Source organism: Ambystoma mexicanum, chromosome 8, assembly GCF_040938575.1.
Source record: "Ambystoma mexicanum isolate Mex_15411 chromosome 8, UKY_AmexF1_1, whole genome shotgun sequence".
Lineage (NCBI taxonomy): Eukaryota > Metazoa > Chordata > Amphibia > Caudata > Ambystomatidae > Ambystoma > Ambystoma mexicanum.
Genome location: NC_090929.1, coordinates 1,295,929,810 through 1,295,946,140, shown reverse-complemented (window position 1 = coordinate 1,295,946,140; position 16,331 = coordinate 1,295,929,810).

The following is a 16,331-nucleotide window of genomic DNA, read 5'->3' as shown; positions in this document are numbered from 1 at the left end:
GGTACAGGGGTAGTGGCTATCTGATTGCCGAGGTGCTCTGCACGGGCAATTCGACCAATGCGTCCTGAGGCGAAGAAAAAGCAAAGGGGACTGATTGTTCCCACCAGTCAGGGGAAGAGACTCTCCGGCAGGGAGATCTCCTCTGTCGTCGGGAAGTGGTGAGTCGGTTCAGCAGGGCTCCACCAGAGGTGTCGTCGTTGCAGGTCGGCTCAGCTTTACCCTTGTCGGATTCTTAGGTCCTGTGGCGACTTCTGAAGATCCAGTCCCAAAAGCCCGGCTTTAATGCAGAAAACCCCCATTCATTCAGCCTAGCTGTCACTCAAAACACGCTAAGTGGTGAGCGGGGAGGCTCACCACTTGGGCCAATCACAACAGAGTGCGACCGGAGTTGGCAAGGCAACTCGGTCCAGGGTGCCTAAACCCCCTCCCACACTCCTGTGGTAACCCAGACAGAATGGCACCACTTTGGAGGGTCTCTGTACAGAAGCCCGCCAAAAGTGGAACAAAGGGCTCAACCTTTGGTTTAGGAGTCAAAGAGACGAACACAAACGCCATTTTAAAAAGCCGAGTTCTGGCAGAAAAATACCATCCGATAGACTTATTTAAGATAAGTAGACCGGAGGTATGTTAGAGATTAACGAGAAACAGTATCAATCTCCAACAAAGGGAAGAATCCCATAGGGTTATATTCGGGGTCGAATATAACAAGTAGTTTCCACTGCCACCTGCCAAAACGCAATGAGGGGGGACGGGACAGTGCCCCCTCGAATAACAGACCTAGGAGTAATCGAATTACCCCTACTAGTACGTCCACAATAGGATGGTTTGTACTAGTTCTGTTAGCAAATTTAGGTCTAGTAAAGCCAATGGTGACTTTACATGCCCGGGGAGACAGTAGTCAGTCCCCGGGTATGGAGTCTATGATGGAGGTCCGCTAGGACGCCCCAGTGTTACGGCACGTAGGGTGCGGTGTAACATACATAGAAAAACATATGAGACCCTATGGAGTAAAAGACCCCATAGCCCGTAGAACACATGGACATTCAAAGGAATTACACACATTCATGTCCAAGAGTAGGAGAAACAGAGTCTCACTCATGGCAGGATGGAAAAAACAAACTCCAGAAATCCAGCAAAGTTGCTGGGGGACTCACTAGGTTAGGAAATTCAGCCTAAACAGAGAATTCTCCCTAACAATGTCCCTTTATTGTACGAACGACAGTCCACAACCAGCTGGAGTATGCATCTCTCCCCCCCAAACACACCCCACATCACACTGCCATGTGCCTGCCCTGCTACTCACCAAGTAGCCACAAACTTTGTCCAGCATGGCGCTCCATGTTGCGTGGTATCATTGAGTTCCGCAGGACCATTGATTCATGGGTTGATCAGGGGTATCGGTCTCAACTGTTGTTCTCTTTTTTGAGTCACATACCATTTGGGCATCGATGGAGTGGTGATGCTTTCTGTTTCGGTAGACAGCCTCATTGTGATGTGGGGACACCATTTCCACATGGGTACAGTCGATTGACCCGATGCTACTTGGGATGCATGCAAGTGAATAGATGCCAACTTTGTCGTTGGAGATCTCCTGGGCTGTCCGTGGCAGGGATATGTGTTCACTGGTGTGTTTCAGGGGGGCATCGAGCACCTGGGTCGGCGTGCGTGTGAATACTGGTTGTGAAATGCCATGCATCTGCACTACCGTATGCTGGTAGGTGCCTGTGGCCAGGTAGTGGAGCACAGTTACCACCTTCAGTAGAGGGGGAATGGCAGTACGGATGTGTATGTGGCTCACTATGTCGTTGTGATTCATGTCCACCATGGTGATGATGGTATACCGGTCCAGGCGGCACAGGGTGTGTATCTGCTCAGGGGTTAGGTTGAATGGAATGGCTAGAATCCTGGGGATTGCTGGCTGCCTCTGTGTTATGACTGGGTGCACTGTTGTGGCTTGCTGGGCCAGTATCGCCATACTCCTCCCCCTGCGTCTCCTCTGTGCTGCCTGTTGTTGTTGGTGCTGCAATGCAATCATGTCCTCCAGTCCATGTAATGCTGCAAGTATTGGAACCATCTTGGTGTGGGAAGGGGTGTGGTTTGCTCCTTTTGTGCTGCCCCAGTCTACATTGCCTCCACCTGTGGTGTTGTGGCCACCTGTGGCAGGTGGGGACACTACTCAGCTCTCTTAACGTGTGGTTTGCGATGTCGGTATTTCCTCCTTGCAGGTATGGGCTTCTTCGGCCAATACCATGCCGCTATTAGCATGTCTGCATGCCTTGTAATGACGTGCTATTAGCGCCATGCCGCTATTTCCGACATGAGGGGTCGGGCGCCCACGGACTGGCCGCTATTAGTGGCACCGTTCTTAGCGGTGCCGCTAATAGCAGCCAGTCGGGGTCGTGATTAGCTAGGGAATTTAGCGATACCGGTAATCCCTTACCGGTACCGTTATTCCCTTACCGCCTAACGTTTAATGAGGCCCTTAGTCTTGACCGCTGCCATCGCTACCCTGATTGGTCTGGCTTGTCCAGAGGTTACCCTGTTCCAAGAAACTAGGCTGGCCTTCTGAACCTCTGCCCCTATAGGTCCGAGTTCAGAAATCCATCTTAACATGGACCCTTTAAACACTTGATGCTACCCCAAAGGACCCCTTCAGAAGCTGACAATTACAATCGCTCAAGAAGACCCAGACATGGAAAATGAGAAATGGATACGGGAAACGCCTAGGTACAACGAAAGGGGTGACCACTCTAGATGGATGTGGATTTCGAAGGCATTAGCTACAAAAAGCTAGCCATGCCCAGTCCGGATTGACGCAGAAGATGACGTCCCGAGAGCGGCAGCCAAGGACATTGGGAAATACACTATTGTAATGGGCTCCTGGAACAGCAGAGGGTTCAGCCACCTTTTAGCACCAAGCAATGTCAACTTGGGGACTTTTACATTCTATTTCTCCAAGAGACGTGGTTCACTAAAAAGCCATTCTTGGACGGTTATGAAACTTACCTCTCCCCTGCGGTTCAGTATGAAAGAGGCCGTCCTTCATCAGGCCTGCTGTTCACTATTAGATCAGGATTGGAACTTCATTATATAAGAACATTGACAACAAATATCCATTTTCAAGTCTCCCTTTTGAATTGGACCCAGCAAACCTCGGCAAAAGACAAAGTTGAAGATAAGGGCGATGACATGATTCTGACAAATACATATTGGAACCCTGCAGTAATCACGAATGAAGACTACCTAGAAATGGCAGACAACATTCTGGAAAAAATACACGTAGAATGTGTTTTGAAATGTATCATAATATGTGGAGATCTTAATGCAGTGTGCCCTAAAACTAAAGTCTACAATGGTACAAAGAAAAAGGTCCCCCTGAACATGGTACTTGGTCATTTATGGGTCTCAATTATGGCTTCATGGGATTTACAAAGCCTAGAAACATCAATACCTAAATCCAGTCCCACACATCTGACATGGGAAAGAAACAGTCATAGTGCAAATGTGGACCATATATTTGTGTCGAGAGAGATGATGAAGATCGTTACTGACTTTGAGGGGCATTAGAACAACTAACAGTGATCACAACCTCTTGAAGGCAAAATGGTCGTGTACACGGAACATCAGACCTAGAATGGTGGCAGAGGTTGAGGCGTGCAAGGGAGGAACACAGTTAAGACTGTCTGCAAATGCAATTGTAGAATTGACTGGAATTTAGATCAAATTCTGTAAGACAAAGCATCAAGCTGGCATAAAACCCAACATCGACTACCAGTCTCTCTTAAAAATCTACGAAACCAAAAGAAAGACCTGGCAAAATATTGAGGCAAAAACTCACTTACACGAATTTGATAAACGCATAGTGATAGAGAGAAAAAAAAACTAAGAAAAACAAAACGGCAGGTGAGAAAAGTGAATTTGTGTGTTTCTATGAACCAGTAAAAGCAGCAACAAAAACATATAAGAGCTCGCTACGACAACAAAGATACACTATACACCAGGCTAATGCTGTCACATTGCTAAAGACAGTGGGCCTCATTACACGGAAGGTGGTAACCATGGCACTATTAGCGCCATAGTTGCCGCCGGTATTTTACCGAGTCCGCCATGGTGAATGGTGGAATTACCGCCATGTTCCAAGGTGTGCGGGGGCGGTAATTCCCCATTCACCATGGCACTTCCCCATTCCCATTTTTGCCCCCATAGGGCTCAATGGGAATGGGGAAGGCGGTAATTACGGTACCGCAAATTGCGGTACCGTAATTACCTTCAGAGTCCCTGTACGGATCCCGTACTTAACGGCTGGTTAAACCAGCCGTTAAGTTAGGGACCCACAAAGGGACCTCGTAGTAAGGCGGTAAGGGATTAGCGGTACCGGTAACCTTACCGGTACCGGTAATCCCTTACCGCTATCCGTGTAATGAGGCCCAGTGTGTAGTAGAAAATCGAGAGACTTATAGACCCTAATTAGAACAACATCAGGGACTCAAACCAACTCCATAAACAACTTCGTGGGAGAGAAAGCCTGGATGGACCACTTCATAAATCTATTCCAGAAATCAGGGCATGCAATCTCATCTAACCAGACAGATTCAAAGATACTATGGACGATAACCTGGGACCTGGAAGACATCACGATAAAACTCTCCCGTCTGAACAGCTCTAGGGCCCCAGGTACTGATGGCATTACAAATGCCGACCTTAAGGAACACCCGGTGGAATGGGCAGTCGTCATCCATGAGGTAACTAAAAATTGTATGGATGCCAGAGCAATACCTTCCTCATGGATGACAGCAACAATTGTCCAAATCTACAAAAGCGGCCCTAGAGATCAAGCTAAAAACTATTGTGCAACAGCACTTTTGGATGTTGTAGAGAATAGAGAAAGTCTTCGGGTTGCTTTTGCTGGAAAACTTCCAGAAATGGGCAATTACTACAGGACATGAAGACCCACTTCAATCTGGGTTGTTAAAAACGCTGAGACAGCACCAAATATCTCCTACTAAGCTCCCTAAAGGGTAAGATTCATGAAGGAAGCCCTAAAATATATCTTGCCTTTGTTGACCTGGTCTAAGCTTTCGACCAGGTCAATCGTGAAACTCTGTGGGCAAAACTAATAGCAAGAAGCTGCACGGAAAGTATTCTAGGACCAATTCGAGCCCTCCACCAAGACACTTCCGTCAGGGTTCGTTTAAATCAAGTGGGGATGTTATCAGAGCTAATTCCAACAGCCAGAGGAGTCAAGCAAGGGTGTCCTCTTGCACCGGCACTGTTCAACTCTTACTTCTGGGACATCAAAGAGTGTGAAGCAAGGGTCCGTTAATTTCCTCCAACAGTAGGCAAGACAAGGATTACAAGACTTCTCTCTATGCAGACGACCTTATCCTATTGGATTACACTCCAATTGGTCTGCAATGCCAACTAAACGAACTGGTGACCTACATTAAAAAAAAGGTGGAAATCAATAGGGCCAAAACAAAGGTTATGATCACGGAGAAACAAAGCAACCGACACAAGACCTTCAGCTGCACCTTGGAAGGGAAGAAGATCAAACAGGTCAAAGAATTTAAATACCTGGGGGTCATCCTAAGTAACAATAAACAAGCGACCCCGATGCAAAAGCATCCGTTGGAAAGAGCGAAGAAATTGGCACGACAGGCCAGAGCTATAGACAGAAAGTTCTGTCGATTTACAACAACTCTGCTCGTTCAAATCTATAAGGGAAAGGTGGCTCCCTCCCTAATTTACAGCGCAGATGCCATGCCGACGACACCACCAGTATTTTGGCAATGTCTGGAAGGTCTCTTTTTTGGAGAAAAACTTTGAACTTCTCAGCATCAGCACCAGCATCAACGATACGCACAGAATTGTGCCTGCAATCATTACAGTCGATGGTTGTTAGAAATACAGTGATGCTCTACAGGAAGACAATTATCAGCAGTCGACCAAGTGTAATGAGCAACATCCACATGGAAATCAAAGAAGAAAAAAAGCAACCCACTGGCGACTTGGGTGCAAAAAAATCTGAAAATTCTAAAAGAAATAGACAGTTCAGAAGAAGAACTCATTCAAAATCCGAACGAAGTTAAACAAAAACTGAGCGAATGGGATTGGATTCAAACAACCTGCCTAAAGCACAGAAGTAAATTGATAACCCATTTGCCACCCATAACAAGGGGTTTAAACGACCTACCAATGTATTTGACTAAGTTCCCAAATAAGATCTTGAGAAACACCTTCCTACGAGTACGAATGAATCTTCTGCCAACTAAGGAGATCAGAGCCATAAGGAAGTTAACAACGGTCAACAGTTGCCGATACTGTAAAAGAGAGGAACAGGAGACAATCAGACATCTCTTGTTGTCATGCACGGGATTGACGACGCTAAGAACCATGCATATGGGGCACATATTCAGAGAGAGGATAACGTGTGGTGAGGAGGAGTGGTGGGGCCGCCTAATTGAGGGGGACAACACTTCCTACATGATAGCCGTCTCCCAATTCTTCGCGAACTTGAAGCTTCAGGACTGTAATTAAGACTTGTCTGGGAGTTTTGGACGAAGTCCTTCTAATTTCTTTTAAGGAACTTTTTCAAGCAAGGGAGGAGAGAGGAGGGAAAACCTCTTGTTTTTCTTTTTTTCTCTCTTGTAAAAATGTCTTGTTAATTGAATTAAGTAAATAATAAAAATAAAAAAACATGCTGGTTCAAGTGAAAAACGTCTCCTGCATTTAGCAATTGTGGGAGGTAATCAAACTGTATTCAGATGCAAGCTGCCGGATTTTAGCAGGGGAAAAATTCAGGTGGTTTAACGACAAAATGAAATGTGTGCTGGCTGGTAAACCATGCGTTGTTTTCACCCGGTGCAAATATGTATGATGAACACAGTTAGTCAATTCATTTGTTCCCACTCACCTCAACCCAAAAAGAAAATCCCTAGGATCGTAAACAAAAGGTGAATTTGCAGGTGCTAATGTATGTCATAACACCTTTTTTCGAACACGGGGGAGCCGTTATGTGTAGTCATGCACGTAGGTGGCTCCTTCTGCCAAATTATGGTCAATTACACAGCAGAGCGCAAATGTGCAGGCAAAAGCGTGTACGGCGCTCTTTGCCCTACAGATTTGTACTCTGCTGTGCAAATGAGTAAACGCTGTCTACCTGGTGCGTATGTCAGGCAGCGTTTACAATGGATCCCCTATGGAGTACGGTAGCCCCCATCATTTCGGCATGAAAATGCTAGGGCATTTGTATGGCAAAGAGAAAGCAAGGCGGCAGAAATGCAAGTTGCGTTCTGCCTGTTCACTATGCGTTCTGCATGTTCACTAAACCGTACAAATGGTTGAAAACCTGTGCGATTTACTTTACGGCTTATTAAAAATGCGTTCCAATAATTGACTGTAATGCGAGCATACTAGGTATACAGGTACTTTTCACAATGTTGGCCTGCATTGATATCTGTAAAAGATTAGTGCATATTTCGAGTGCTGGTAAATGTACGTCTACTCGTTGTGTAGGAGACATATTGTAATGCTTCTGACCCCATATTACACTAATATCACCCCATCATTCATGTGAGCCTATAAGAAGTCCATATTCATGTATACAGGCCATGTGGGGAATAATCACAATTGCAGAAGCCTATATGATGGGAATAATAAGACATTCTTCTGATGCAAACCGTTTAAAGTGAGCAGAGAGAGGGCCACGTGCTTTGATCAGAGAAGTAATGGAAATAACGTACAGGATGAATTGACTTGATTTACACAAACTATGTGGCAAAATAATTCATGAGTGGCTGGGTTGCAGCTTTTCAATTCCAGCATGCTCTTGCTTCAAAACTGCATACATGGGGAACACAATGCAACGTAATCGCTCTGTTCTGAGCGGACATTTACCACTCAAATTATACTCTTGCCCTTTAAGAGTATCAATAAATTCAGGAATTTTCCTTGCTGCTTCGCCCCCGCACATAAATTTTAGCAAGGCAATCTTTTTCAAGCTCGGATATATTATGAAATGCCACCCCCGATACAAAAGCTAATTGATCTTGTGATTTGTTATGTTGCTGGATCATATTTCAGAAAGTTATTCCAGAGGTTATGATGCATGGAATTGCGCTGAGCGTTAAATATCTCTTGTCTGAACAGATATATTCCAAGGTAGAGACATATGTGCTGCAGCTGCTCACATGAAATATCTCCAGGAGCTGTTGTTCATGTTTGGGATTTTGCCAAGTTCCCTGGAAAAAAAAAGGGTTCGCTGGCAACGTTTTTCTTTTCTTTATTCCGACCCATTCCTGTGTGATCCCGGTTTAGGAAGTGGTACAGTGACTGAAAAAGAAGTGGACCTCTAGACATTTCAGGTGTCTTGTTTCCATTATCCCCTGAGCTCATCTTTTTGTAATTTTAAAGGATTTTCTCTTCTTTATTATGGTAATTTTGAAAGGGTCCTTCCCATTTGAGGTGAAACAAGAACAGGACACAGAACAAGCGTTTAAAAACAGTTTCCCTACAAGAGCTGTTCGATATTGTAATTGTAACAGAAGAAAGGATGAGCAATGGCCACTTCTATTTTATTGTACTGATGTACTTTGCTGTAAGGCCCTGATTCATGGAATTATTTGGTGTAAAACTAGGATTTGCGTGCCATTCTGCCCGCAAATTCCCATTCGTCCAACAGGGATTTGCGGGCAGAATCGCAGGGACGTAATTTCATCAAAATGCCAGGGGTAGCGGAAGTAACAACACGCGACCCTTAACCGCTGATAACATCACATGTAGTGATGTCATTGGACCCCACCCCGATGTGCAGGAGGATGGAACACGACCTTTCACCCTGTGACAAAAAAGCAAGTGGCATCACATAGCATTGTTTCTAAGTATACTATAACAAATATGGTTACGGTACCACTATAATGTGCTGTACATTCCATACAAGAATGGACCGCCATATGTAACGTTACGATCACTGTGTATAGGCCCATATGACCAGATTACTGTGAATGCAAGCAGATGTCGATGGACAAAAGATAATGATGTGTTATTATGTAGCACTTACTTACTTACTATTATGTAGTTCTTTATATAGAAGACATGTACATACAATATCACCCAACCTGTGTTGGTACTCATTTATCGACCTCAGAAGGATGAAATGCTGAGTTGAGGTGTTTAAGAAAAGACTAAATCAGTGACTCACCCCCTAAAGTGTGCCTGAAATACACCTTCAATGAGTCTAGCAATTGTATAGATTTCCAGAAAGACACATTATTTCGTATCCCTATTCTTTCTTATTTAAGGTCACCGTTGAAAGTGTTAGACTCGTGGAACCCCTGTTCTTTTTTTTGTTTGTTTTCTTTTTAAGAGGCCTGAACAAGAAAGCCAGTCACCCCAGAAGCAAAGAGCCACATGGTGCTGGCCACAGCCACATGACGCTGGCCACAGCTAAGGATCGTGCATAAAAAATAAATAACAAAAAAAACACTTTTGGGTAGCAAGGGAGACCACAGGGGTTGGAGCTGCAACCCCTGGTAACCCCCAAATGACGTCCTTAGCAGAATGGCACGCAAATTTCCATTTTGCACACAAGTAATTCCATGAATCCAGGCCTAAGGGCCGGATTCATGGAAATGTATGCAGAAATCCTGCAAGTAAATGCACACCTCACGGATTCATGGACTTGTTCACGCAAAGTAACCGTATTCGCAAGTCGTGCCTGGAACACCCCGACACGCCTACCCGGAAAGCAGAAACAGCCAGGTCAGCGACCTTTGCACGCTATCCAGGGCGCGAATACACGCACCCTTCAAACAGTGCATGGGTTCCCCCGCAAGCAGACATGCATCTTGGGGACCCTGCACAGGGGCCCCCGTAACTGTTCCCGGCACCCCAACAACCTGCGTATGAAAAATCGTAACTCGGCCTAATCTCGGAAACTCTGCGGCCAAACCCATGTGAACCGATCCTGCACTCGCTACACTGATTATGCGCACCCTTTAGTTACATCGGAACACCGGTTGAGTACACGCACCCCGAAATCTGACATACAGCTCCACGCTGCTATTCCTACGAGCAAGGGTCCTTACTCCTGCCTTCGGGTGGCGGATCGTCTGAAGGACTTGTGTGGCCATTTCCCAGCCGAGAGGTTGCGCGATCGAATCAATGACTACATCTCGTGCTGTGCAATAGTGGGCATGTGAGGGATTGCCTGCAGGTCGTTCCACGGAACGCCCACATTTTCACAAGTTCTTCCCCATTTTCGGTGTTCCGCCCCCTTCCCAGCCCATGCTTGCGTGGAGTCTCTCGCAAGACCCACAACGGCTCGCACAGACGTGCCGTGCCAGTGGGAACTCCACACAAGTCCAGGAAAAGCACAGTGCATTCGATGCAGTTGTGTGTGCAAGTACCCCATTTTATGATGTATGATATGATAGGTTATTTATAACGCGCTTAATACACACATGTTTCTAAGCGCGGACCGGGGATTGAACCTGTGGTGCGCCGTGTCGTCTTGCTTCCAAGATCAGCATGTTGCCCGTGAGCTATCCTCCCGAGATATTTGTCATGCAAATAATTCCATGAATCAGTCTCTAATTTGGAAAGCACACAATTTTGTTGAATTAGACCTGGACTGCCCAGATTAGTTTTCGCTTTTGAGTTTAGCTTAGCTCGCCATCAAGAAAGCCTGACGTATCTATTATTTTACTGTTTCTATAGTGTGTTATGTTGTGTTGTTTTATGGTATGCGTTGTTGGATTTTATACCACGCTGTGCTCTCATTTGCATAGTTTATGAATGCTCTTGTGGATCTGAGAAACAGTAGATGAGTGTGGTTAGTGGGGAAAGAGGGTCATTGCAAGACAGCTTTGATAATGACTTGATACATGCAGTTCAGAGGTACCTCAGTGCTCTGTGTAGGTATGTTTGTTTGTCAATTAGGTACCAGTGTCCAAAGGGGAGGGCTGGGTGTCAACATTGTGACAAATGGGCCTCATTACAGTTCCGATGCCCGGCAGGGTCAGACCTGTCGGGCACGGTGGCTCCGGCAGGCAGACCTCTAATATGCCGGTCCAGAAACAACAGTGCCAGTAAGCTTACCGGCACCCTTGTTTCCGGACCGGCAGGGTCTGAATGAGGCCCAATGTTTTCATCAGTCCTGTGATATGAAAGCTTATTGAAAAGGCGTAAAACTCTGATGTTTGTCTGTTGGGATGGGTGTTCAATTGCGGTGTAGGCAAGCACAAAATACCTTTTATACTGCTTTACATTAACACTCGACCCGCCTCTTACTTGTCTCCAAACCCCGCTTACCTGATCTCAAGATCACCTTGGTGGACCTCACTGGGAAGTTGATGTGGGACGGAAAGGCGAAAGATAGGACGGAATTCCCCAAAACCCCTAAGGAAAATCAACACTAGGTTACAATAACTATTAGCACATAGAAGGGAAGGCGGAAAACAATATGCTGGTGTACGGCCTCTTTAGTTGTTTTTTTGATCAGTTATACCTTTCTTCCAGTACACCTGCAGGTTTTTAGATGTTTTATATAAACAGGGGAACACAAGACACTATTTACACCCTAAGCCTATCGAAGCAGCTGGGTGAAATAAAAAAAAAAAAAATCTACAATATTGAAAATAGCCATTTAAAAAATATTAAACAGTTCTTTGAAAATATAAAAGGTCATTACAAATATATATATATCAACAACACTACAGTGTATTCTGATATACAAATATCTTTTATTTCATTTTGTTATAATCAATATTTATTTTTCTCCTCGTGAGCAACTCAACCAATCATAAGAGAGCTACCACATTTTTAAAAGATATGAACAAATTATTTTAACAAAAATAAGGGGACACAATAGATGTGTAGGTAAATAGTGATTATTGTGCCTAAACAAAGTCACCTAAGTGCCCAGAAATCATATTGCTTTCTATAATCAATATCTCTGTTAACACACATATACAGACATTGGGCCTCATTCCGAGTACGGCGCTAACCAATGGCGCTATTAACGCCTTGGTTGACGCCGTACCCGGACCGGCAGCGCCTTGGTGGATGGCAGAATTACCGCCCCATTCCAAGGTTGGCGGGGCGGTAATTCCCCATTCACCAAGGCTCTTCCCCATTCCCAAATGAGCCCCCATAGGGCTCAATGGGAATGGGGAAGATGCAAATAACGGTGACCGTTCATTACGGTCACCGTTATTGGCTTGGAGGCCCCTTTGCGCCCTCGACTTTAACACCTGCTCAAAGCAGGCGTTAAGGGCGAGGGCGCAAAGGGAACTCGGAGTATGGCGGTAAGGGATCACCGCCACCGGTCTTGTTACCGGTGGCCGCTATCCCTTACCGCCATACTCGGAATGAGGCCCATTATGTGCCTCATTGCAACTCTGCTGGTCCCCAATTAACGTGCCAGTAATTCTGTTTACCAGCATGTTTCCTGACTGGCAGAGTACAAGCGTACCGGTGGTGTACTAAGAGCTGGAGGTAAATCAGGCACCCCACTGGCAAAAAACAGCTAGTATTACCAGTGCCCGTAATACCGGCAATCCCCCCATGGAGTCCTATGGGACTCCATGGAATGGGTATTTACCGGGATTCACGCCACCCGAAAAATGTCAGTAATTCCGGCATATCAGGGGTGTGAATGGTAATACCATTTGCCTGGGAATTACCAGTGGGATACCGGAGAACTCATAATGAGGACCATTGTATCAAATGACTTAAAAACCTGCTATATTCAAGGTAATCAACCTCTACATCTAACGTCTACATGAACGTTTCAACCCCATACTAATCATTTATTGGAAGTTCTTCATCAGGACGGGTGTCCCTCCTGTTTTATCACAAGTTGTTAATTGACTCTCAGTGCAAATTTAGCAATTAATTGTATGGGTTTTTGCCCTGGTTTGCCAACAGAACATTACAAATAAATAGAAAAGAGTCTACACACTGTACTGTTGCTATGCATAAAACCCTTACTTGGGAGACAGTCTGGCCAGTGCTGTCTCAAGGACCTTGCTGCTGCCGTTCTTGATAAACTATCCTCTGCTTTTAGATATCTTCAGCAAGCATTGTGTTCCTCTGGCAGTCAGGGAGCAGAAGTGTGTGTGGTGGCCCCACTGTCTAGTTTTGGCTGGGCTGCTTTAGCAATCACCTGAAGCATCAGGAATCCTTTTATTGACTATGGCTGGGCTGCATATGCCAGATGCAACCCGTAATGAATGACTGCAGGGGGAAATTCTGAGCTAGCAGCAAAGCAGCGCTGCTTTTCAATTTTATTCTTTGGTGCTCATAAGGAAACACACTGGCAGCTTTTCTCTGTGTGTTCCGTTTCATCTTGCCCCATAGGTGCTTGGCAAATACAGCACAGCATCATTTTGGTGACTGCAAAACACAGTTTTTAAGGCAAGGTGATGGTGCTCAACAATGCCAGCACAACCATTTTGCTAGTAACTGCTGAAGTTCAGATTGGTGATGGAGGGGAATTCTGCTGGGTGGGTAAATGAACCCCACATATTTGGCACTCCGATGTTTATGCCTGACTTATACAATCGTAGTTCTCACACCAGGCCAGACCCGCTGCTGCTGACCATGATGATGAAGTCTTACCACAGCACTAAGACAAAGACAAGTCATAGAGTACCTAGAAGCATGGAGACTATGTGCTGGAAAAGATCCATGAACAATATCCACTTGGGCAATGCTACAGACTTAATGTGAAGGTGCTGGAACTAATTGCCTCAAGAATAGCCTTCCTGCCAGCTCTACCTCCTAAAAAAGGTATGTCTCAAGTGTTGATAGACCACCTTAAACCAGCTCCAGATAGGTACTCACCTGTTCCTGACAAGCAGGTAAGAATAGAAGAAATCATGATGTTAACAATCAATCACAAAACCTCCCCAACCTCAGAAAATATTTTTCATTTTTCCTGAACAGACGACCCAGGAATAAGGCCAGGAATAAAGCAAAGCACAAGGTCAATCCTGAATGTTTTGAAACGTCCAAAGTGCTGCAAAGGATGTAAGATGCTTTTTTGGAACAGTTATCCTGTTCTACATGTTGCTGTGGATAAATCTTCTCACCTTTCCTGTCCTATTGTCCTCAAGGCGTTTTAACTCCAGTGGAGTTAGCTACAACCAGCAGACAGTTGTACATATCAACCTCTGTGTTATATGATACAACATTTTTTGTAACAAAGACAGAATAATCTTGGCAAGAATCAGTCCCTCTTAACATGACATGCAGCTGAATCTTGGCTGGGACATGGAATAGACACTCTAGACTTAGTGTGTAAATATCCACAATTGATGTGCGTTCTAAACCACACTCATTTTCAAACCACTTGTAGTTAACACAATATATCCTTTTATCCAGATTGTAAAGCCAAAGAGGGTAAATTCTGGTGGATAACTGATCAACTTAACAAAGCAATGCTGGAAAACAAAAGTTAACATAATACAAATGCCTCAGGCATTCCAGGGGATTGGAATCTCCATGTCAATTAGTGTTATAAGAGACACAAAGATATAGGTTTAGGTCCTTATAGAGCTTCGGCATTATACAATACCACACAACCCTATGCAATTGCCAAAGGGAAAGCATGCCAATTAATGGCGAAGCAATTTGTGTTTATTAATGTGGTTATTAGTGAGATAACCACATGGGGAAAGTCAGGCGGATTAGGTAATTGATTTGCAATCCTAGATAGAATAGGTGAACATAGGAAAGGTTAGAATCAAAAGAGGAACAAGAAGTGCGGATTCCTCTTACACCTGGAAGGAGGCAGTATTGGACATCCAAAGCCTGGCAGAACATTCAATAGAGAAGAGCTTTTATACCGCTGATGACCATTTCAGTGCGTTGCAGCAAGGAATCTATAACCTAAGAGATGTGGTAGTTGAATTAGTACATATCATCCAGGAAGACTAGTCAATCCTACAAGCGGATCAACAAGCCATTGTCAAACTTCTGAAAGTCTCTGACTTCCTAGAAATACTGTCTACAGGAGTTACAGATTGAACTACTATAACATGGACAGTACAACTGATGGAAATAAACTTCTCTAAATAGGCTCAGTGAAAAGCCATTTCAGAGTCCAGCTATACTCTGTTGAAGGTCTTCAAAAAGACTTTCTATGGATTATCAGCGTGGGAAAAAGCCTTCATGTATGGGCAATCCATGGGATGCTGAACATTCCAGTGCCAACAAGACCAATTATAATGTGCAAACCATTACAGTACCCTGCATCATCAAGTGAAGGATCACTGGGTAAAAACCATCTATGATTACCATACACCCATGCTTGTGTGACACATGGGGACTCCACTGTTCACTAGTATTCCCTGAAGGATTGTGTGGTAACACTTCATGTAAGATGCAAGGAGATCTAAAATATCTGCCCATTTGTGCATAAATCCAACTCTAAAATATGCACATTGACTGCTATGGAAATGGAAACCTTCAGCAGCAAAGCCTTGCTACTACCCATCGGTTCCTACATTGTGCAGTTCAACTATTCATGTTGTGATGTGCCTGTGGGAGTTGCCAGCCTGATCACCAACTGAGAGGTGGTAGAATGTTGTGAGTGAAGGCGAAACCTATGCTATTAAATAGGTCTGAAAGGAAACTGAAGCCTCTTCAGTTCCCACAGTTGTAATTGAAGCTGGCATACTGACCGAACATGAAGCTTGCCATCACCATCACCACAGAAACATTTGCAGAAGCATCAAATAAAGCAAGACCTTGGCCAAAGTCCTGCTCGGTAAAGCACCATATTGTCCAAAAGGAGTTCAAACCTTACTGGTGCTTCCCCATCAAATAGGAACACCATCCTAGGAACCATTATAGACTGGCAACCAAATGGAATTGATTGGAAAATTGCCCACCAGGACTTCTATTTTCTTTATCCTTACAGCTGTATTGATCCTGATCATCTTTTTTATTTGATCGTGTAGATAAGAAAAGATAGGTTCTATGGCACCAGTGCCATAACCTCACTGACAAATGAGATCTGTTTGAAACAATATATTAATATATTTGGTTTGTTTTAATAATATTTTATTTTTATGAGCTACAGCAGATCCAGAGTGAACATCAGCGACTGGGCAAATGTTGAATATTTTGCTCTTTTGTCTCTTCAATCTAATTTTCATGATTCTTAGACATCCTCCATGGCTTATTTTAATACTCATGTGGGGGGGTGACATGTATTCTAGTCAGAGAAAAATGCATACAGGAGATATGAGCATTATTTCAAACTGTGTAGTATTATGATGTTTAGTGTAGACATGCAGAAGCATATTTTAGTAGAAAGTCACATT